Here is a 24,721-nt window from a genome sequence, read left to right as displayed (position 1 = left end):
GTATTGGGCCTTTTGCAAGGACAGATTTGACATATGACTGGTTAGGTTAGCTAAAAGTACCCAGCCCCTCCTGCTCCCATCTTTTATGGCTGAAATTCAATCTTCCTTGACACCTTGGTGTCTCAAAGACACATCACGGAACCATGTCTACTTAGGCAACATGCAAAGCCTTCCACCCCAAAAGATACGGAAAGTCCCAAATAAAGCCTCTGCTGCATGTTTGTATGGCTTCTGTCCCTTTCCTCAGCAGGTATAAAACCACTGTACTTGTCCTTTTCAACCAGAGGGTACACCTGGCTCCCCCATCAACCCCACCTGCCAGGGATGCTTATTATAGGACAGCTTTTCCTCTTCTCACTGTTCCTCAGCTAGTCTCTTTGCTCTAAAGCCATCTTTGTTCTTTCTCCATACACAACACAGATGACTGGCACAGCCTATCTCCCTCCTTCACACCTCACAATTTCCAGGTTATCTTCTCATATAACCTTTCTGTACTTTCACTGTCTCTGACAGATTATTCTCTCTCCATGTCCCAGTTCAGTGACTTTTGATCCCTTAACATGATCTCACCCAGTTAAACTGCTTTACTCAAAGTTCTATAAAACCATAGAGCCTGCACTGCTCTTATCCCATATATATATATGTGTGTATATTGCCAAACTCTCACTCTGTATCTTCTGCAAACAGAACTAGATCTTATCTCATCCTGTATGACTCTGTCTTATCTTACCATACCTCCACACTTGCTTTATCCTATTCCTCCCCACTACAGTGAGAAGCAGCTTCTACTTCACCATACACCTACTCAGAGGGGTTGCCACACCAACCTGCCAAACAGAATAAAACAAAAAGAAGATACCTCACCGTAGTCCCTTCACTCAGTGTTACTTTCATTACTATAACTCTTCCTTTTCCTACACACCACTGCAGAGTTTTCTCCTCTCCATACCAAGAGATGAAGGGAAGTGTGGCACCAGGCGTGCAGTCCCTTGCTGATAGCAAACGGAGCTTCCAGTCTAAACTGTTTTTCCATTACAGCATCATACTGATCAACCAAGACAAGCATTAGCCAGAGTCCCAGGAAGAGAATAGGATCCATTTTTTAGAATAGTGGGTAAGAACCGATTTTTTTTTTTTTTTCAACTCCTTTAAGGGCTTCTGCATTTAAAGCAAGGAAAAAATGGGAAGTGTTTATACGGGACATGAAAATGAGTAATATCCTTGTAGTTAATTATATGCACTCAAACTTACTTAGTCAGTTTTTTGTTTTGTAATCTATATAATATATGTACACCAACCTGGTTTTGCAAATGATCAGCTGCCTTGGGAGTGATGAAATTTAAGCTGAATTTCTTGTAACACAATTTAAGATGTGCTAGAGCCATTGGAGATGGTATTAAGACCATTCCTCAGGACTCTAGCACCTATGAAGCAGTTCAGTTACACAGCAGAGTGCTTTATCTTCCCCAGGTTTTTGTGAGATAAGATTAAAACACATACCATTATGGCAGAAACCACCCTTGCATCAAGAAGTCTAATGAACAGTACAAGTCAACGCGTGATGTTATTCAACCCAGCTGCAGTCCATACTCAATTAATTAACTTTCTTAGCACTTTCCTATCAGTTAATATTGGACAGTAAAAGGGCATTTGAGCTTCTTGTCTCCAGGTTGGTAAGAAAAAGGGTTACGGGTTTGAAAAGAAGATACCTATTCTTTTCTTCTATTCATTGAGGCTGAGGAAGGACGAGTCTCTTCTGGGAGGGGGAAAGTTAATTTAAAAAAATCTTCAGTGTTTAATTTTGATAGATAGAAGTCTGTCTATACAGTTATTCGAGAAGGTTCAATCACGAGCAAAACAAAATGTGGTGGATTCATATGCATCCTCATTAAAACAAGCACAAGTTTATCAGGGATTACAGCACTTTTTCCCCATGCTATACTTGATGTCAAGGGAAAGAGGAGATTTCTTTTCCTTCAGAGAGAGTGACCACAGTCTTTCAATATTTTCAAAATCTCATTAAATGGTATTCTCATCCAGGATGACCACCACTTCCTAATGCTCCTGAGAAATGGAAATGAAGCTGTCCTGTTCCATTACTGCTCTTGAAGGAAATGAGGCCAGGTTAGTCACTATGAACATGGTCTCACTAAGGACTGTTTAAAGATAGCTGAAGAGACAGTCAAGTGTAAACAAAGAGACTGGGGATTTATGGGTAGCATAGACAAAAATTGTAGAGGGAAGGAATCAGTGAAGGGATTATTGGTAGGGAATAGGGAGACCTACTGTAGTCAGATACCAGACTACAGAGGAGAAACTAGTAAAATGATATAAACGTGAAGTTGTAAAAAAAGTACATCATTATATTTCTAAAACCATATCTTGCTGAGCTGTAGAATCTTCTAAAGCAAAACGAGCTGTATCTCAGTGGCACTCCCAAACTGTCAAGGGAGACTGGATGTGTTTGACAGATTTTGATTTTGTGGCAGTGTTCATATTTTATGAAAAAATAACATTACTCTTTTTTAATATTCATCTTTGTTATATAGGTCTTCACTGATTTTTCTAAGAAATCAACAGAGCAGGTGTCAATCAGATCTTCTAGCACTACCCACTAGATATCATAACATTTTGCCTTTTTTTTTTTTTCTTTCCTCCTTGTTTTGTTTTGTATTTTCTATCTCCTCTTACTTTCCATTAAGTATTTCCAGATTCACTGGAACTCCAATCCTTTAGGCAATATCCTGAGCAGCTGCTATAAAAACGACTGATGTTGTTTCACAATGTTCATCGTTCCTGTAGTACTTGTCTAACCACTAACCCAGTAAATACTTTTAATACTGCAACAGATTTGGATTTTTAGTTTTACTTTTTAGCAAGCAGGATACACAGATCATGAGCTTGGAAAAGGAACATGAAATGGTTTTTATTTCCTTTAACGACACTTATGTATCAATAGCCATGACTACAGAGGATCAGATAATTAATTATGCATAACACTTAATTCTCCTCATTTTTTTAATTTTCATAGGTAGTTTATGAACAGATCCTGAAGTCTATTACACATTCACAATTTCAAAGCATATTTTGTTTCGTTTGGGAGAACAATTCTCAGATATTGTTGTTTCACAAATGTTTCATTAGAGGAATTCTCTGTTCACGTGGTTCGTTGAGTCACCTATGGCTGTGGCTTCATATTAGGCAGCAGCCTGCCTCAGTGATTTTATACTTTCCATTCCAGGCTGCTCATTCCCCCTCCAAAGCCAGTTACACTTGCACAGCTACACAGTCAGCAAAACCAGGAAGCTGATCTGCCTGAAGAAACAAGAAAGTGTGAAAGACTGGGGAAAAATTGTAGCAGGAAGGAAAGAGTGAAGGAGGATTCGTAGAGAGAAGCTGGGGGAGGAGAAAAAGAGGGCATTTCAGCTGGGCAAATGTTCTGATCAACCACATGGTTGCCCAAGAACCAATGCTAGCAAATACCAGGGGGAAACAAAGGGGCAAGGGCACAAAGGGCACAAAGGGCACAAGGGCACAAAGGGGCACAACAGGCCAAGATGGGGCTGCCTGGATGGTTACAGCTACCAAAGAAACATGACAATGCCTAAGGTTTGTAGAGTTTGTTTTCTGCTTTCCAGTTGCTCACATGCTATTTTTTAACACTTAAGAACAACAACTAGCTAATAGAAACCCATGTGTACGTGCCTTCATGGATAAACACTATGCCATGCTAAAATTTGAAAAATTGCTGATACTTCCAAATTATTTTTTTTCTTTTTTTCAGACAGGGATTAATCAACTATATGATGATAATAACTGTGAATTGAACTTGCAGATTGTCTGAAAAAGTAGTTGTAAAAATATATACTATTTTTGGCTTTTCTTTATAATCTGAAAATTCATGTACAGATTCAACATTTTTAATAGAAATAGGTTTCTGAAACAGCTAAATTAGGGAGAAAGTTCTGCTATCACTTTTCTAGGTATTTATTATAGGATGTTGAACAACTGAAGAAAGGTATGATACTATTTTTGAGACAATATATGACTGTATAGAAAGAGATTACTCTTATAAAGATTAATTATCCTGAATATTCTCGGCAACCTATTTCTTTGCACAGCTATGGGTTAGAGGAAAGGGAACTGGGCACTGGACAAAAAAACCCCAAAACTATAAGAAGTGGATGCCTAAGTAAACTCAAAAGTCTTTAAGTATTTGGGAATGAGTGTCTGCTTTATAGAAACAGCAAAATAGGTATGGCCTGTGCAACTTTCCTATGTTTCTCCCCAGCCTACAATATATGAATTTAGTTTCTAACTGTGCAACATGCTAATCACTGGCATAGGTCAGCTTCATAATGGAAAGTAATTTTTTTTTTAAGACCTGACACTGTTTACAATATGTAAATTCACATTGCCTTTTGTCTTTTAAGTACTGAATGTTTCATTCAGCAACTCTTCCTTTAAAACTTAAGTTGTCTTAATGAGTAAGGGTTATGAGGGATGCTTTCTGGTCCTCTGGACTACCCTTGAATGATTTAGGTCTGCTCTTCAGATGCCCCAGATCATTCCAGTGGTTCTTCACATGTTCTGTGCCACCAGCTGGAGGATTCTGCATAAACATAATGGAATGGAAATAATCTTTTTCCTTTGGCACACCAAGCATACACCCACACTGCATCACTCAGCACAGGGATACCAGTTATCTCTGTGTAAGCTGGTTAACACTAGGCAACACCCTAACTGGCCAGCGTGCAGACCCAACTTGTTTAGAGATAGCATGAGTATTTCTATATTGTAGTTCATACAGTGAAAACATAATCTGGGGCTCACAAAACAGTAGGTAGAAGAGCTAGAACAGACCTACTTTTACCAGCTGAGAGCTTAACAGATGAATTCTCAAAGAATTTTGTTAAGGACCAGCTACACAGCTACAGTTAGTTTTGTATTACTTGTGTGGTGAATCTGTTTAGAGAATCAACTTCTGTTTAATGCTATTTTTGTTTAAAAATTCTCAAAGTACATTTCTAAAATTCAGAAGCACCTGCTTGCTAGCAAGATAGAGAATACTCAGGGCCACCCAAAGCTGTTACACAGATACTATTAAAAATGTGAGCCAATATAAATATCTAGTAGATTAGACTCCAAAAGAGGATATTCAAGAATGTGAAACAAGGTTTGTACAACCAATAGAAGCTTTTTCTTGCACACTGCCAAAACAGATTGCAGTTGCAATCTAGCAGACCTCAAAAATCAAAATAAAGGGACTCTCCAACAAGGAAGAAGATCAGTTTCAGTAAGTAGATCCCTAGTCATATTGCAAGAGGAAATCCTGTGAACGGTAGGACCAGAGATTAGAAAAGAAATAAAATGAACAAGGCTTCCCATTACGAATCACATCTCACTCTGTTCTTGACTCAGGTAAAGAACACTTCTATTTACTGTATAGCTTGTGTAAGATATGGCCAACAGGTGTTCTGCAGATCCCAATATAAAATCAGGATGGAGTTCATTTCTATCATCTTGCTGGGATACCTTAGCATACTTCCCTCCTTCTGTCAAATGTCCTGCTATGACTGTCACTCAGGCAATCCTAAAGGGCAGTCAAGGCATGGCACAGTATTTTTGACATGCCATCAAATCGTCATTTAGATGGGTCAAGATCAACATTCTACTAAATTTCAGAAAAGCCTTAGGAGCTGAACCAGCAGTGGAGGCTGCACAAGTGCAGATGTGCCTTAGGGCATGCCTAGGTAGTCAGGTGCAGACAGCTGCATCCCAGCTGTGCTTGCGTGTGGAGCTGCACAGCTGGAAACAAGCCAACAGCAGTTTGGAAGCTGCATAACTGTACTAGCCTAAGACTGAAGCAGAGATGGCATGAGCATGGCAGACCTGTCCATGGGCATGTGGCTAATCCAGCTGGCTGACTATGCTCACATGCCTGAAAAGAGCCAAATGGCTAAGTGCCTCACTGAATCAGGGCTAAAATTTGGGTTCTTATTTTTTAAAATCCACTTTTTTTAGAACATTGCTTTAGGGAACCAATGGCACCCAGACACAAAGTAATAAGCACCTATGACAAGAATAATTAAAATGTTATGAAAAACCCAGAATGAAGGAGAAAAAAAAAGCCAAAATGATTATAATCTTAGGGAAATACACATTTACCAAGTAAATAATAGGGGTTTCTGAAAATCTCAAATAATTAACGCAAATCTAAACCCTCTGGTGTTCATTCTCAGGAGAGACATTTGAGACAGATACACCCAAGAGAATACAACTGATGAATAGGAAAATATTCCAATCTCCTGACTAAACAATGTGCTTTGTGTAGATTTTTATTAAATATTTTAAACAGGAAATTAAAATAAATTGCTATTTGTTTCATGATGTTCAGATACCAAGGTGGTGAGAATGTTTTAAGCATCATACCAAACCCTAGAAAAACTCAGATCTAATGTTGATGGTCCACATTTAGCATACCTATTATCCTTGTTACTATGAATATCTGTGTCTAACACCTACACTGCGGTTCTGGAAATATTTTAGAAGTAACATCATGAACCTGAACTCAAAGGAAATGTTCATATAGGCTAGATCAGCTTATGACTTTAAAGATGATGGGCTATATACTACTATATTTTTTTTCCTAAAGATCCCAAAGAATTCAAATCAAAGAAGGTTTCTGATTGTGTTTGTTTTTTTTTTAACTTTTTACCCTCTTCCTTCTTGTTTTAATATTTTCTAACAAGAATTGATCTTTCACAGCATTACAACATTTATTCACGATCACAAGTCAAAACTACTATGAACTCCAGCCACCTCCAAAGAGAAGGGTGACAAGACTAGACTACAGTTCAGACTAGAAAGCGAAGCATATCTTATTTCATGGAAGCTACACGGGAATGCTACATTATCACATTTTTATCCAGCAGCTTGAATTTATGTAGTGTCAGCATTAACTACAATAAACCTTCTCTTGCAGACTTTTCTCATGTACTTGCTGCACTAATCATAGGACAAACAAACTAAACTTGCATTCTTAATTGCATAGCAGCTGCTTTAAACCAGACTATAGCTTAAAAAACAACCATACTCAATGATCTTAAAGGTCTTTTCCAATGTAAATTATTCTATGATAAATTTGGATCCAACTGGGCAGTGTTTCCTTCTGAAAAGGCTCTGGTAGAAGACTTCACTTACATCCTCAGTCACCATGCACAGGTGACTGGGATGAAAGGAGGCCTGCCTGTGGCCAATGCTGAGTGCCTGCCTTAGACTTTCAGCTTACCCTCAACCCACAGCTGCTTTCTGCAGCCTCTCTCGCAGGTTATGGCAAACAGGTCAGATGTAGCCTGGAAGACCTTGAATGTAATTTACACGTACTTTTACAACTCAATCAGTTGCTACACTACACTAGTTCACATCTCACTGGCTGCCTTGAAATTTGCTCACCCAGTTCCCAAACAATCTTTCTGCCAGGCTGCAGGAGAGCTGGCTGAGCCACAAAGCCTTGGCTCCATCTCACTCGGTGATGCTACATAGCAGACTGCTCTGGAGAAAGCATTTTGGAACACAAGACCCCCACATTTCCAGAGGCTGCCTCAGAGCTCCACTCCCTAAGTACCAAGAATATGCAGATGATACATATCATTATATTAAAAAAAAAAAATATATATATATATACTTATTTATTTCCTGAAAACCAGAACACAACTGCATTTTGAAATAATAAAGTCTTCCATGAAACAAAACATCCACCCAAATTTAACTTCAAATGCAAACATTGCTCCAACAGAAGTCAGTAGGGAATTTTGTCACTGGTTTAACAATAAGATCAGGCTGCTTGCCTGGATCTCCCAAGTCCCAGAACTCTACGTTATGTCATTATTATTATTTGTCAGAAGCTTGAGAAATGTGCTAGGCACCTCCCCATATAGATAAAAGGACATAATCTTGAAAAAAATATGGAAAGCTTTTCCTGTTTCCACACTGCCTTTTAGACAGTTTAGGAATTAAGCAGGTGTCTCATATCAAACTCATGGATGAAGTCAAACAAAATATCAAACCCTATCCTAGTTCTTACTTTTAAATTTCTATGCAGACCTTTAGGCAGTTCAATTTCTAAGTATATTCTCTTGTAGTAGAAAAGTTTTTCCTTATATTTACACATGCAAATAAGATGTGCCAGGTTGTGATCGGTTATCTGTATTTTTTATGGACTTTTCTTGAAATGTTTGCCATGAGGTTATAGGTTCACCATGTGATGTGGCAGTTACTAATGTACTGTAACTATATTCTCCTGATGAGTGGCACCATCTCTAACACCACAACAAAATTCAATCTTTTATTCTAAAATTTATCACATAATTTTCAGTCTGCCATGAATACGTATATAAACTTTGTATATAAACAATGTAATACATTACATGTAGAGCAGCTAAATAGTCTGTGCAAAGTACTGATAGACCCTGAAAATAACCTGGTTTGTATCCGAAAAATATGGAATGCATGCTTTAAAATTGAACAGGTATTTTAAATAGAGACACAAGAAATTACTGCACAAATAATAACCATGTTTAAATGTACTTTTAGCATGAAAGCTTAACATGTTGTCAGAACATTAAACTTTGCGATATCTATGTGAGAGATTCTTCATATTAGAAATTAGTAGAGAAACATTTTTTCTCTCTCGAGGAACCACTGTAGAACCCTAAAATGAAGTCCTGGCCTCAGATGTGGAGTGCAAGCTATTTGCCACTACTTCAAGTATAAAGACTGTTTTTCAGTGCTCCTGGAAAAGCAAGAGAACACCCTCATCAAGTGCCAACCCTGCATCAGGCCTTCTTGAGCTCTCTTCTAAATGCAAAAAATATATGTTAAACAACAGACTGTACAAACCCAACTATGCTGGAATACTCAAAGGCTGACTAATATTCTTGAATTATACTGCTTGCAGATTACTATTCATTCCATCCATAAGGTGTTCACCATGATGACGATTTATTCTGATAACTGATCCCTGCTAAAAATGTTCTAAAGTTTGGGGTCTGTGAGCCATTATAGTTCCATTTAATTTCTGATTGAGTATGCAAAAATACCTAAAGATAAAACGCAAAACTTTTGAGCGTGATTATTACAAATCCCTCATTTTAAATATTGCTACTCTAACACATGGTCCCTGCCAAGCAATGCAAAAAAAAAAAAAAAGTTCAGAAAATGCATAGTTTTCAATCTTTGAAATGCATTTGCATACAAAGTGTATCTTTAAGGGGAAGTGACAACAGTGTCAGTGGCTGATACAGTAGAAACTTTATCACACTTTTTCTGCACATCTAAACACATTGCCAAACACTTTAGAATTTAATAGTATTTAATGTTTATGAAATAAAGGCAAAAGTTTAAAATGCCTGGGATATGTGGCTCCCTTGTGTTCTGATACTGCATATATTTTCCCTTCATGTAGAGATCTTTCACCTGAGAAAAAGAAAATATATCGTCTAAACTCTGACTCCTGCAAGATACTGCCTCCTTATGTCACACTGCAAGAAATGGAAAATAAGGTATATATTTCCCAGAAGAACTTCGTATCACTGTTTGTTAAGTACCTATTTCTGGAACCACAAACACTACTTCAGTTTTCCTTCTCCAGTGAAAACTGATTTTGTGATCAGCAAGATTGTATTGAGATCTCCAAAACACTGACATAAGGCTTTTTATCTCATATTTAAAAAAACAAAAAAACCCAACAACTAAACCTTCAATTTTTGTACAAAGAGTTGTTGTCTTCAGGAAGACATAACATCTTTTACAGCTAAAACAGATGATATTTTTGCAATCTCAGATAGACAGTGTAAGATTAAAAAAAAAGCAGATTTTCTTTTCTAAGTTTCAAATAGCATACTTGATGATTATCATTCCTCTTATCTAAGATAATGAAAACAGACTTATATCCTTTTGGTTATATCTTACTCTATGATAAATAGGTCAGAAATCAACACCTTGTCTTTACTTTTGCTTTGTGAACACTACTAAGGAATGACTAGTTCTTTATTCTTACCTATCATTTTGAACATATGGGTTGGATGATATTTATATTAATACTATGAATTACATTCTCTTGTAGATTTAAAAAAAAAATAATCTTTATATCTAATACTACATTTGACCTGCCATATCCCTTTAAAATTATGATATGAAACACTGTTGGAGCTAGGATTAATGGGAATATTAAAGTTTCTGTTAAAAGACAAAAAGCAATGTACAGGCTTCGCTAAAAAAATATATATATTAATTAAGATACAGCCATTCAAAATTGTTCTAAGTAATATATTTGCAAAAGCATTAATTCTATTCTAAGTTACACTTGAACTTTTTTTTTTTTTTTTTTTATCTTGATGATAAACAATTTGCCAAAACCTACTTGCTCATAGCACTTCTCTGATTTTAGGTCAGTATTCTTACTGGAGTTCTGTGTAATACAAAGGCAGATCAATAAACTTTATGGGCCAAATTTGGACTAACACAAACAGGTACAACTCTGCTAAAGTTAAATAAATTGTCCCTGCTTACATCAATGAAAAACTTGGCTTTTTATGGTGGATTAAAAAACAGAAAAAGAAAATGCTAACAAAGGTTTAACTTGGTTATGCTTCATATATACTTTATCTTAAAACATCTACTTTAGGTTTTTAATTGTAGTGGCGTTCTGTAAAGAAATACGACCTTATAGGGCATTTTCAGGAATAGAACAGTCTATATATTAAAAGGCAGCAAATGATTCATAACTGCTTAGCGGTCAGGCCTGTGGGGCCATGCTTCCCATGTGAAATTTTTTTCTGCATTGCAAACTCTTTACATTAAATTGTGATAAATGAAGAGCGGAGGCTATTCATACAAATCAATGACTTTAGTGTATGTGTCATTAGCCTGAGAGATGCAGGCAGCGGTCACTACTATAAATCATGTGATGATCTGCTGTCTACGACTCGATGCAAGCAAGCAGATGCATTAGGAAGGTTAAAGAATGAAATTAATCTGTGCATTTCCCTTTCTTTCTTTTTTTTTTTTCCCTTTAGTCACCTGGTCATACGGAAAGAATTAAAATCACATGATCCAAAGTTAAACCAGCTACAGAACAGTAAATTGGCTAAGTTAGATGTCACCTTTCAACTTAAAGTTAATTAAGTATTAATGGGATTAATTTATTCATGATCACATGAAAAGTAAAATATATAGAACAGGTAAAATCCACCAGTGCTCCTCACACAGGAGTTGATATTATTAATTGCTTTTAATGCAGACTGTGGCATGAGACCACGTGTAAGAGATCAAGCACACCACAAAATGTGCTCTGATACTTTTAAGTGCAGCATATTTCTTTCTTCGCATTTTATAAATCCAGTGTTTAGTAACCCATGGCCATGCTCCTCATCCTGGTACCTTGGAGTGGGTTATGAATATGAGTCAGGTTGAATGTATTACTGACGATGGAATACATTTCCAGATATCTGTGACTGGGAGTGTTAATGGTGACAGTGTGCAAAAGGGGTCAGGGACAGTAAAAAGAGATATGGACAATATAATTTTAAAACAGGAATTAATGAATTTGGGAAGGCCATATTTGATATAAATGTTAGGCCAAAGCCTTCAGTCTTTACTCAATACTTACTCAGGCAAAACACCCTCTGACTTCAGTGACAGATTTCCTGGGATGAGGACTAAATACGCCCCAAGAGTCAGATTGTCCCTTGCTTTACAGAAGAAGAAATCAAGAATATCAAGCAAGAATCCTACCCCCTACTGCATCCATGTAGATCCTGCAGGAGATCATACACATTTCCTCCCCCACTGCTTCCCCTTTGCAGACTAACATTACTTAGCAAGGAAGAAGCCAGTATGTTACAGAGCAGGAGACATGTCCAGGAACAGCAACGCTCAACATGCTTATGCATAGTCTGCAGTGCTCCCAAAGTCAAGCAATACATTGGTAAGGACTCTGGGATTTGGCCTCCTATAACTAGTACAGACTGTAAAGGATTTTAAAGATTCTGCTTTGAGCTAGCAGTTGACTATGGGCACAATCAAGTATGAAAGCAAATTAATAGCAGAAGTGGCTGCATTTCAAAGGTGCTTGAAGCAGTCCATGTGCATAAAATAGTGCAGAACACCTTTACGCTTATGAAGGGCACTATAAATCAATAAAGTATAAGTTAGCTTGGACAGTGATAAGATAAGTATTGCATGTGCTTAATTCACTTAGTTATCCTTCCGAAAAAGATAATACACTCAATGTAGATATATTTCAATTGAATTGATAGTAGATCAGGACTGAGCAAGCCTAGAGACTGAATTACTTTTATCCATCCCATCAACTATAAGGATGAAGTTGCAAGCAAAATCAATGTCAGAAAGGTCTTACTGTCTCTTACAAAAGCATACCTACTATCACGTATAATGGAATATACTAAAATTAATAATAACTATTAAAAATAAACATCTATCCTATTATGGTGCAAACTTTTAGCCGGTTAAAAACTATTGATATTAACTTAGATTTCTAACTCCCTCAAAGACAGAAAGAAGCACAAAATCTACCTCCTGTAACTGCTCAGAGAACACAAAAATTATTAACTAGAGTTGCCTAATAAAGGTGGGGAAGAATTGCAGTCAGTAGATTTAAAATTACTGTGAGCTGATTTCCCCAGTAAAGAACAGTCTCTTGTGTATTGTTCCACTGTCACTGAATTACCACATTGACTTTGTATGTATTTATTTATATCCGGTAGCATTAAGTTTAGGGCACATGTCACATATTTTAAGTTAATTTTCTCCACCATCACTTGGTTCTCCAGTTGATCCTATCTAGTCAACAGGACTTTGTTTCTTTATGTCTACAGTGATGATTGAAGTGTAGAGCAAATAACCACACAGAGATTTTGGGTACCTGGTAGAAGCTGAGTTGTAACAATACAGAGTTTAGAATTCTCAAATTATCCCAGACTTAGCTACAATTCATTTACATTGCTCTGCAGCCTGCAATATAGGCAAACCTCTCCAAAGAAAGCACGATCAGACCTCCCTTTGTAAGGAGAAAAAGGAAGCATCAATGTCAGACACGTTGATGTAGAAACTTCATCTCAACTACACATTCAGTGGCATGAGTAGCTTTCAGCAGAGATTATGCAAAACCAGAAACAAGCACTTAATTTAAAGGACAGGACTAAACATATCTGACCAAATGCTTTACTTAAGCATATGATTAACCTCTGTTGGCCAAGCTAAGGCCTTCATGTCCAGCAGCAGGGGCAAGCAGAACCCTTACTAAGGGCTTGTCCAGTTCCTACCAAAATCAAAGACAAGATTTTTTGCAGTACTTTATTGGATAGATTTATTTCTTTCACCGTGTAAATTCAGTGATTTTAGGAATTCACATTATATTTGCTGCTTAATTTCTGGGAAGTTATATTTCTGGCATTGCTCCAGATTCCTGTCTATTTTCTACTCATTCATGAAGTGAGAGCTGTATTTTAAACCCAAACGAAGGGAGCTATAGTACAAAAATAAGAGATGGCTGTCTATTGTAAAATTCAGGTGAACTTTTCAAAATTTTTACTATAAATGTCTTTTAGGAAACAGAAGGGAGTTCTGAAAAACTTTGGTAGCAAAAAGTCCCTCTCTATGACCACCTGAATATGAAACAAAAAATGAAAAATGTTGTGTGGATGAAATCACTCCTTCCTTTTGGAGCAAATCCATGCTTCCATTTTAGTGACTAATTCCCAATTTTTATATCACACCTCACTTTTGAGTAAATGCCAAAAAAGCAGCAAAAGGTCTGTACAGTCAGTTGATAATCTTATACTGTAGGTTTAAATTGTGGGTTGACAGGAAACCCGATTTTAATTTTTAAGTGTTACATTAAGAAAATAAACTATTTCTTAAAAAATCGGCTACTGTACTGGAATGCTTGATCCTACACTCAGTTTATTTGCCTGTTTTAGGGACAGTTGGGGAATGTATTTCATGTTATATGGCTGAGTCAGGCTCCCTTTGAAACCATATGGTAGCCATAGTATGAATCACCTTCTACTTTGGTATTTCCTCAACACAACTATTTCTTTGCTAGTCCTCCCTTGCACTGGACTCCATCGTGCTAGATACTGATTGCTCTCATTTCCAATTAGCTTCAAAGTGAAGGCACACAGTAGCTTACAGAACTAGCTCAGCTCCCTACACATGCGGCCAAGAGGTTCTTGTTCACATAGCCTCACTTAGTCCTCTCATGAGAATAAGGACTGCTTATATAAGGGTAGGAGTCAGAGCCAAACCCTTAAACAGCAATTATATCTGCCTTAAGTTACAAGGACCCTTCTTAGGGTCAAAAGAACCAGCAAACTTGTTGATGTTCCTTTACTGGTTGCATCTGAAGCATGCTGATGAATAGGTGTTGACATTGCTAAACAAAGGTATTACTAGCAGATTACATCCAGGAATCTGAACGACTGCAGAAGGAGGGTAATGTAGACCCTTGGGCTTGCTGTATCTCCCAATTACTACACAAAAGACTAAAACACAGGGTCATGGATAAAAGTGAATAAATGTTTCTAAATTCTTATCTTAAACACACTTAAGCTTAAAGCTATTTAATTGAGGATTTAAAAGCATGTATGCTTTATGGAGCTGTGGCTACCTGCTTCATTCTCTTGCTCTTATTTTTGCTTTTATCCTTTTAGTCTTGAAGAAGCCTAATTAGAAGCTTGAACAGGGCTCTCTCTCCCTGCCCTTAAATCAGTAATTGGCTTCAGTGCAGAGACTGTCAGGAAATTAACACATCACAACATGACAGCTGTTAATTTTTTCTCCTTATTTGTCATATGAATCACTGCTGATTTGCCAGAGTGCATAACAAATTAGTGGTCTGTAATCAGCGGCCTCTCTCCTGTGTGCAGCACCTACTTGTTTTTCCCCTTTTCTCCTGAAGTCCATTACTTCACTGCTTTAGCAGGAATGACTGTTGCTAGGTGTGTCATTGTCAATAAATCAGAATAAGCAAATGCTAAAAGCGCAAGAAGCTCTTTAAACTTTGATGAAGGCTTTTAGTTACATTTTTAAACTTACACTTGGAACTGGATTTTTTTTTTTTTTTTAAATTGTCACTCCCTGGCATAATATACTGTCAAGTCTTCTGGTATCATCTTAAGCTCTGCATTCTTCACAACGTAGAGTTGAAAATGTGATTTGCAGAAATTAAAAGAAGATATTTTTGTGACAACGATTCTTAAAACTGTAAGGCCTGCTGTGGACCCCATGCCAATAAATAACAATTAGACAAAATGCACAGTGAGATTTTCCTGTTGCCTTGAGTTATATTTACAGTATTTTTGTATAACAAACTATTTAATATGAGTCAGTGTGCTTCACACACCAATAGAACTATATGTATTAAAAAAGCCTTGAGTCTAAATAGAAAACCAAAGAATTTGGAAAAAGTGAGTTATATTCTACCCCTCTAGACAACGGTGCAATACAATCTGAGCAGTTTTGCCCCCCTTTTTTCTAGTTTGTATGTTTTACAAATGATGGTGTATATGATGAAGACCCTGAGAACAATACGCAACAGTGTGCAAAATCTAGAACACTTGATCCTGTATCTCTGAGTGATGTTAGAACTGTTGATCAAATGACAGTTTAAGAGGTCAGCTATTGCCTGGTATTCTCATAAATTCAGAAATGCTTTGGAAGTATGAACTGGAAAAACTGAACCCTAAATTAGCTGATGCACGGAACCAAACTGAATGGACCCATTATATATTCAGTATCTTATGTCTCAGAAAAAGTAAAGTAAAACCAGGAATATGATATAGCTCATTAGCAAAATGACCCAGTATGGACCCTATCCTACGTATCCTAATTTGTATTAAACCATATTTAAAGTTCCCTGTAATTTTTAATCATTCATAAAATAGTTTATTTCCTTATATCTAATCTGAATAAACTCCTTAAAAGCAAGATCAATGACAAACGTGGAAACCTGTACTCTGAATTAAAATGCTGCACAATACTTTGTATACATCACACCTTTCTTTCAAAACTCAAACACTCCACCTTGTCCTCCAGAAAGACATGAAGACAAAAAAAGTATTCTATGCTTCAAACAGTACCTTAACACTGGGTATTTCTGACGAACCACTGCTTCATGGAACTCTGCTGTAAGCAAGGTCATCTTCACACCAGGAGGCAGGGAGGGAATTCCACCTCTCTGAGGTCAGTCTTGTAACGTGCTGGCCCTGATCCAGCAAAGCACTTACACACCTGCTTTGCTTTTAAGGTAAGCATGTATTTAAGTGTCTCAGAGACAAAGCGTTCAGTGCCTTACAATGCTGTATGCATATGTTTATGAGTAAGATTTATTTCATGATTCACAGACATCACACAATGAACTAGTACTCTAACTCCATGGATACTATTAAAATATTAAGACTACCTGACAACTACAATTTCAACATTTCAAAGTCTCTTCAGAAGAATTTTCTCTATAGTTAATTGGTAATTTTTATTTACATGTTCATACAAATATGAAATGGTTATTTTCATGACTATCTAATTATTTTAAAAATCTAAGGTATTGGATTACTTTTCAGTATTACATGCATTTTCTGCTTTAATTTATGTTTTAAAAAACAATAATAGTTTAACTACTTGTAGGAGTTTAAAATAAAGTCTTGATATTTGCATTCTTCTATGCAATTTGAATATTTAAAAAATAATTTTCCTTCAAAAAGAAAAAGCAAAATATTTCAGAAATTTTGTTTTGTTGTTCAGTCTTATTAAGTATCTTTTTATGAATAAAATATAAACTCTCCATTTGCTCCAGTATGCCTTGGTTTAAAAACAAAACCTTAATTTTTTAATTTACATTACACAATCAGTTACCCTGAACAGACCTGAAATTAGCAATCATAAAGTGTATGTAGTATAGGGCAACTCTTCCAGCCTTTTTGAAATGCCACTACAAAGTGAATCTCAATGCTGACTAAAAGGAGTTCCTTGACCTACTGTAGTACCAACACACAGAGGGACTGTATTAGGCATCTAGAAGTCTTTAATAGGGCTTCTGTAGCAGACAGCCTTTGTGCAGAAAGGTCACAAGTGAACACTGTTTACTGTCCGTAAATTCCTATTTTTTTTAGCCTTACCAGATTCTGCATGTCAAAAGTAGTTCTAAGAAAATTATGGTGAACCAATATGTGTTTCAAAATACAGACTTAAAAAATCATTCTCAGCAACAAATTGAGAAAAAGACAGAAAAATCAGCTAATAACAAAACCATAACAAAATCGAAGTCTCATAGAAACACAGAAAATACCAGTTGTGCCTGGTCAGAAAAGGAACGAGCTGGCAGGTTACAGACGATGTACAGCTGTAGTTTGCTGTATCTTTCTGGTGTTGGGCTCTCTGTATTTTATGGCACGACCCTAAGATTTTCTTCAGGTCACTTGTGTTACTGATACTTGCTTAAGTGGTGAAAACTTGAAGGGACAATGTTAGTTTGTGGTTCATACAGGCTGGCCACTGTGGTGGTGTTTAATAAATAATAAGCAGGAGGAATTAAAGCAAGTATGGTAGACTTTGTATTCATTATTAAACTGACTTCCTGCTCACAAGAAGATTTCAAGAGCCTGTTATTAGCGGTCTCAAAATTAAAAACAATGGATTTGGCAGTGACTATAAACATGCAGTAAACCAGCATGTACATTTAAATAATGGAATGAGATGTTCTTAACGGCAACTGACAATAAGAACTTTTACTGGGAAGCCTCCAGCTGCCACTGTTTCCAATATCATAAATCTAGAGATTCCTTCAAAAGTTCTGAAAATTTGCAGAAGTTAAAAAAAAATAAAATAAATAGAGCAAAATATGCACATACAGAAGCCTTAAAAGTAGGAATCTTTCCCTAAAGGGTGTAGACAGACAGGAATTATTTCCTATTAATACTCCAGAACTCTGAGAGTCGCACCAAAACACTGAAAAGAATCATTACACTGATTTACTAAGACATATAAACTTATATTCTAGTTCCCTAGGTACCCAACTTGAGGCCTTAAAGAAGCCTTAAGGAATACATGTAATGAGCTTTACCCTCCCTAGCCTTCATTTTTTCTCCTTCCCCACTTACACATTTCTAAAAATTCCACAATAAATATTTTTGATAACTTCTATGAAATATTTTAATGCTCTTTTTCAGGTTTTTTTTTTTTTTTTAAAGATGAGTGGGAAGGACTTGAGCTATGACTTTAGGAATATTATTACACAGAAAAAAAGAAGAATCTTTCCAAACTGAGGAACTGGGTTTATTCAAATGCCATCTTACCAAGACTTGCTGTGCTAATGCCTGAAACCTTAACAGTGTCTCACCCTCCTTGAAAAAGTGAGGGTCATCAGTAAAAGAGATTTAAAAAAGGACTTATTTCACTGTTTAATATTACTCTTTAACAATATTCACCTTTTTTTAAATTCAAGTTCTTTGATGGCCATAAGAAATACACCCATAAAGGTAACCATCTGCTGCCTAATATCAATGATTTAACATCAGTCTAATCTTATCTAGTGACTATTGGCAATTAGTACCAGAAAAGGAGAACAAATTAGAAGCTGTTTTGTATATCAGATCATCACAGAATTTCAAAACACCTTTCCTGGTTTACAAACATTTCTGCATTCTTTTATGTTATGCTGGAATATCTTTAATTACAATGCCATTAATTTATAAAAGTCATATTGTCCATCTGGGGTCCGCCAACTGTGGAACAGTATTTACAAAATTGGAGAACAGTATTAACACCTGTCAGAATGCAAAAGGCTGGATCAGCCTTCAATTAAAGCACTGACAAACATTTATTTCTTTCTGTCACAGGTTTTTTTAAGGTATAATGTAAAATCTCAGCTCTGAGGAAAAATTAAACTAGAACACAAAGGCAAAGCTCACTGAAGTAAAACAGTAGTGGGAAGACGGCAAAAAGGTGGTGTAAAAGTTAAATCAGTAGAAGGTGGAAGCAGTGGTGTAGTACCATGGTAGTAGCTTGCTGACATCAGCTCAGTTCCTCACATATGTTTGATATCTTCTCAGGGAGTCAGTACAGTACTGCTTCTCACCATTATCACTTAAACCAAATGCCTGACAAGGGCCATATCATGAAGTTCCAGCACAGTACAGTCAGTCATTCTACAACATAGTACAGCAGGTTTAAATCTTGCTGATGTCATGCTTGATTAATCACCAAACTGAACTGCAGCAATTAGAGGGGAACAGTACACGGTCTGGGTGATGGTACAGAGGATGGACTGGGACATAGCTGGCCATCTAGAAGATATACAGCCCCTGGCAGGGTCTGCTAGCATGCAGTGTGAAGCAGGTGAATAAAAGAACCTCAGAGCTAAGTACTCTAGGTCCTGAGAACTGGCACTGTGCTTCATGCTTAGCTTGTCTAATTAGCGCGAATTAAGAGTCCAGGGAAAAGTAAACTACACTGGCAAAAGGAAATGAGTATTAGCAGAAAGAGATGGTCCACTGCATACTGGAGTTTAAAGAAATCTCGGGAGATCTTTGTTTTGTGACAGAGCAAAGTTTTGAGATACGACAGTATGATATTCCTAAAAATCCTTTCTATTAGGTGTTCCTGGAAAGGAGCATATGCAACTCCAAAACTAATGTCTAGATTATTTTCTGGAAGAACAAGAGTTGTGTTTGTTTACCTCTAGACCAGAAATTTCCTGGAAATAGATTAGCATGTATTTCATAAGACAAGAAGCTGAAAGTGATACCCAGTAAGTACCAACATCCATTCTACTCAAGAAGGCAGTTCAGAAACTGAGCAACAACAGGGCAAAAAAGAAAAGGAGGTACAGTGCAAGTTATTAAGCAGCTTTATAAACCAAGCCAGTCCAATTTGCTTTGGGAAAATGGTGATTGCTGCATTATTCAGAGAAAATTGCTGAGCCCTTTTCTGCATTACAGAATCACTATATTTCATGTTATATATACAAGAAAAAAGAAAATGGTGCAAGTCCTAAAATCTGGAATCCAAAGCTAAAGAATTTACTTTAAGTCACAGAATGCTTAGCTATTAGACGACCTATAAACATTTTTGTTTCATGAGTGAATGTTTAATCTAGCCAATACTGTTCCAAAGGAAACTGTTAATAGTAACATTTTATAGCAGTTGTGTGCATGTCCCCACTGGACCTCTAAATGAAGTCTGCGCAAGGACTGTAAAGGTAGTAACCCTGCAGCTACATCTATAATTATCAGGATTTAATGGTGTTTATGAATGACTTGCAATGAGTCAAAGGATAATAATATGTCTTATTAAAAATTTATTCCAAGTTATTTTTATAAAACTTTACTCATTTACATGTCACCAATGATTGTTCTTTTAAATGAAACAATAGAACAATAAGGAACATCTAGTCTTCAAGAAAAATCTTAGCAGAGGGTCATTATATAATGACTGAGTAAAAACAAACAAACAATATGTACTCTTTGTAACATAGAAATTAAAAATGTAAGCCTAAAAGTGAATCAGTTGAGTAAAAAAACCCTAAAAAATTAGCCTTTAAAAAAAGACCGTTAGCATCATATAAAAATAATGCTAAACTCCAGTTTAGTGAACACTTCCATCCATATTTAGATGCTGTCTGATTCACTAAGATAAATGACCATAGATCTGTTTAGCAGCTAATGGCTAAACATGATCCAAATGGAACTACAGCCAGATGGCACATGTGATTAGTGGAACATGGCTATCAGATCAACCACAAACATGAATAAGCTAATGTAGTTCAAGATGCATTAACTAATAATTTCTATGAAGTAAACATTTTAAATGAAAGAAACACAAGGAATCTTTTTTTCTTGACAAACTTACTAGCAATAGTTAATTGTTGCAATATACTCATATACGAAAAGGAACTTCATCAATTCTAAATCACAGAAAAGGGAGGTGGAGAATCAAAATTATCTTCCAAAATTTTTTTCAGTTACTGTTACTGGTTTAGATCCAATAGAGCCAATTTATTCTGATATTTCTGTACTCATTTCAATCCAGATTTTAGTCTTGAGCAGAATATTTAAAACATTATTTAAACTCTAACAATCATAAGTAATTAAAGATTTTTTCCTTCTAGAACAAGTCTACATGTTGTGCTATTTTAGCATACACATAAGAGAGACGGTGCTATTTAAAGTCAGGACAAGATAACATATATCAGGGCTCCTAGATTCTGCACATATCTACCATTGATTTAATATCAGCTTCTAAGGAATTTAAAACTCATAGGAAAATGATTTGAGTATTCAAAAATATTCACAAATGTCTTTGAGTTGTCTTCTATTTATGACCAACTTCCTAAAAAAGCTGTTAATGAAACTCTGAGTCTTATGCAATATGGTTAGTCAAGAAGTCTGGTGTGTTTTTCTCTACTTATACACCTTTCCCCATCAGTTCAATGTAACACATCAGTGATTTTACCTAGCTTAACATTTTGAATTTCATATTGGAGCAAATAGGTTTAGGAATCAGCATTAATAGGGAACTGTGAGGACACATCAGAAGATGATTAAGGAATACAAGCTTGAGAAGGGAGTCCACGTGAACCTCATGAGCTTCAACGAGGCCAAGGGCAATGTCCTTCACCTGAGTTGGGGCAATCCTCCAGTATCAGTACAGGCTGGGCAATAAAGTGATCGAGAGTTGCCCTGTGAAGAAGGATTTGGGGGTACTAGTGAATGAAAAGTTGGATAGGAGTTGGCAAAGTGTGCTTGCAACCTAGAAAGCTAACTGTATCCTGGGCTGCATCAAAAGAAGTGTGACCAGCAGGTCAAGTGAGGTGATTCTCCACCTCTACTCTGCTCTTGTGAGACATCCCCCTGCAGTACTACATCTGTCTCCGGTCTTCAGCACAGGAAAGACATAGACCTGTTGGACCAGGTCCAGAGGAGGATCACAAAAATGATCAGAGGGATGGAACACCTCTCCTATGAGGCCAGGCTGAGAGAGTTGGGGTTGTTCAGCCTAGAGAAGCGAAGGCTCAAGGGACACCCTAGAGCAGCCTCCCAGGACTGAAAGGGGGCCTACAGGAAAGATGATAACAGACATTTTAGCAGGCCCCATAGTGATGGTTTTTACATTACAAGGGGTAATGTTTTTAAACTAAAAGAGGGTAGACTGAGACTAGATATAAGGAAGGAATTTTTTACAATGAGGGTGGTGAAACACCAGAACAGGTTGTCCAGAGAGGTGGTAGATGCCCCATCCCCAGAAACATTCAAGACCAGGTGGGGCAGGGCTTTGAGCAACCTGATTTAGTTGAAGATGTCTCTGCTCATTGCAAGGGGGCTGGACTAGGTGACCTTTAAAGGTCCCTTCCAACCCAAACTATTCTATATGGGGAAAAAGGCAGCAGGTGCAGTGAGAAAAGAAGTAAAAGGAAGAAGCAATGAACTGTTACACATAGTGTGCCAGTAAAAATATGAACACCCATTTTTTTTAATAAATAAATTTAAGTGTTTATGTTTAAAATGTGGTTTTAAAAACAGTGTTATTAAATATCAAATCCAAAAAGGATACAAATACACTCAAATCAAAAATACTCCCAGTATAAATGAATAATTGGAGATTTTTTTAAACATCACTCAGTTCTGATCCTTAGCTAACCCTCAAAGAGATGTTGTTGTAAAGGTTAATTAATTAAAGTGCACAGAGGTAATTATTTGAGAGCTGCTAGGTAAGTGCAAAGTACTGTTACTATAGGTTAATATTTTGTTCTTAGGGCACAGCCAATGTTTGACACCAAGGTATATTACATTCTGAGACAAACTGTTTCGAAGTGCAGGGCCTTATCCTACTTCCACTGAAGTAAATGGGAATTTTTCTGTGGGTGTTAAAGACCTTTGAATATAGCTCTAAGGATACAGCTGTATGGAATAAAGCTATCTCCTAGCTCTATTACCATTTGCCTCTGGCTCAAGACAGCTGATCTGTCTTGCTTCTCAAGTGAGCTAATTAAGGCAGCAGATACACACATTGGGATCTAGCCTGGAAATCTTCAGTGGAATGCCACTGCTCTGTATAGGATTAACCACAGAAAACACAGGGAATTTGGTAAAAACAGCTGAGTTCAAAGTGGAAAGTACCCAGTGGTTCCTGTGGACATCATGGAAATTCACAGATACTCAACATCAGAGGCCACAGATCACCATTAGTGTTTGTTTTGCTCTAGAGATAGGAGATTTGAACCACTTCTTCCAGATGGCACTTTGCTATTAGTACTTCCATCATATTCCAGTCAGACTCTTGTTCATAGAACTTCAACGGTTTGCTAAGAGCTGTCTTATCTCCACACAAGCACCTTGATCCCAGTTTGACCCGCTGCACATTTATCTGACATGAGATATAATGTATAACCAAGAAGATACCCAAGAACTCTGGAACGAGCCTACCATCATTTATTTCTCTCTGCCACTCTGTAACAGCTGCAGTTAGCAGAAACAACTGCATTATTTTTCTCATTACACAGAACAGGACAAGGTGTCTATGGCTTTCTCTTTGAAACCCATGAGACTCTAGAACTTTCTTCTTACAATCCAAAACAGACCACATCTGGGGCCCCTCCAGGGATGCAGCAAAAGACATCTGTTTGATTAGGGGAACTGAGATGCAAAGGGATGAAAAGCAATGGTTAGTTCCTTTGGAACTGCCTTCAGTTCTGCTAAGGTTTAATCTAATTTAATTGACCATATAATTAAAGATGTTATGCTTTTAGAGACTTGGACAGACACCTTTATTATTTTATATTTAAGCAAATATGTAAGAAGTTCACAGCTGGATTTGAAGTCAGAATTCAAAATTCAGGATAGTTTGGACTTGCTTCAGGACCATTTCACATATCACAGGAACATAATTGTAGAGTATAACTAGTGTAACAAGAATTTTCTCGTAACTACTGTAATAGTAGTTTATATTTGAAGTAGTTAATATACGAAGTTACGCACAAAGTAAAATCATAAAGTGGAATGCGTGAACAGTGAAAAAGCAGGTCCTGTGGTAAGGATTGTTTTACCTGGTGCAGCACACAGAAAGTCCATCTACCGAGTAAGATCCTGGAACAGATTTTCCCAAAGCTTAGGGGCCTGATGTTCTCCATCCATTTCCTCTACAAATTCTCAAAACAGGCAGCATCAAAATTCTGTTAAAAAGGAGCAGAAAGGAATTATCTATAAAAATATTTCTTTAAAGAAGATTTGAAAATTAATATCTTTTATCTGTCCTTTTTCCTCAATTAAGAAAAAAAATAAATGAGGATCTGTCTGATTTCTCGTTATTATCTTCCAAGGAAAATTGGACTGGTCCAGACATGAGAAAATGTAGAAGAAAAACCAACAATGTTTTCTCAGCTATTGTCTAGAACCACCTTATAATCTAGGAAGAATTCTTGAACGCTGATTTGGGAATACACACATGAAACCATTCTTTTCCACAAACAATGTTATAGAATAAAAATAGTTTAAAATAAAGTAATTTCTCTGTAACAGTTATAGGGAAACATTTACTTTCATTTCTCTACATTTAAGTTTGTCCTACTAATAATTCTTTTTTCCTACTTCCCCTCCTTCACAACATGATGCCCAAAATGAAAGAATGGATGCTTCCCTACTTATTC

The sequence above is a fragment of the Athene cunicularia genome, assembly GCF_003259725.1.
Source record: "Athene cunicularia isolate RWA chromosome 11 unlocalized genomic scaffold, athCun1 chr11_part1, whole genome shotgun sequence".
Classification (NCBI taxonomy): domain Eukaryota; kingdom Metazoa; phylum Chordata; class Aves; order Strigiformes; family Strigidae; genus Athene; species Athene cunicularia.
This window is presented reverse-complemented; position numbering follows the sequence as displayed.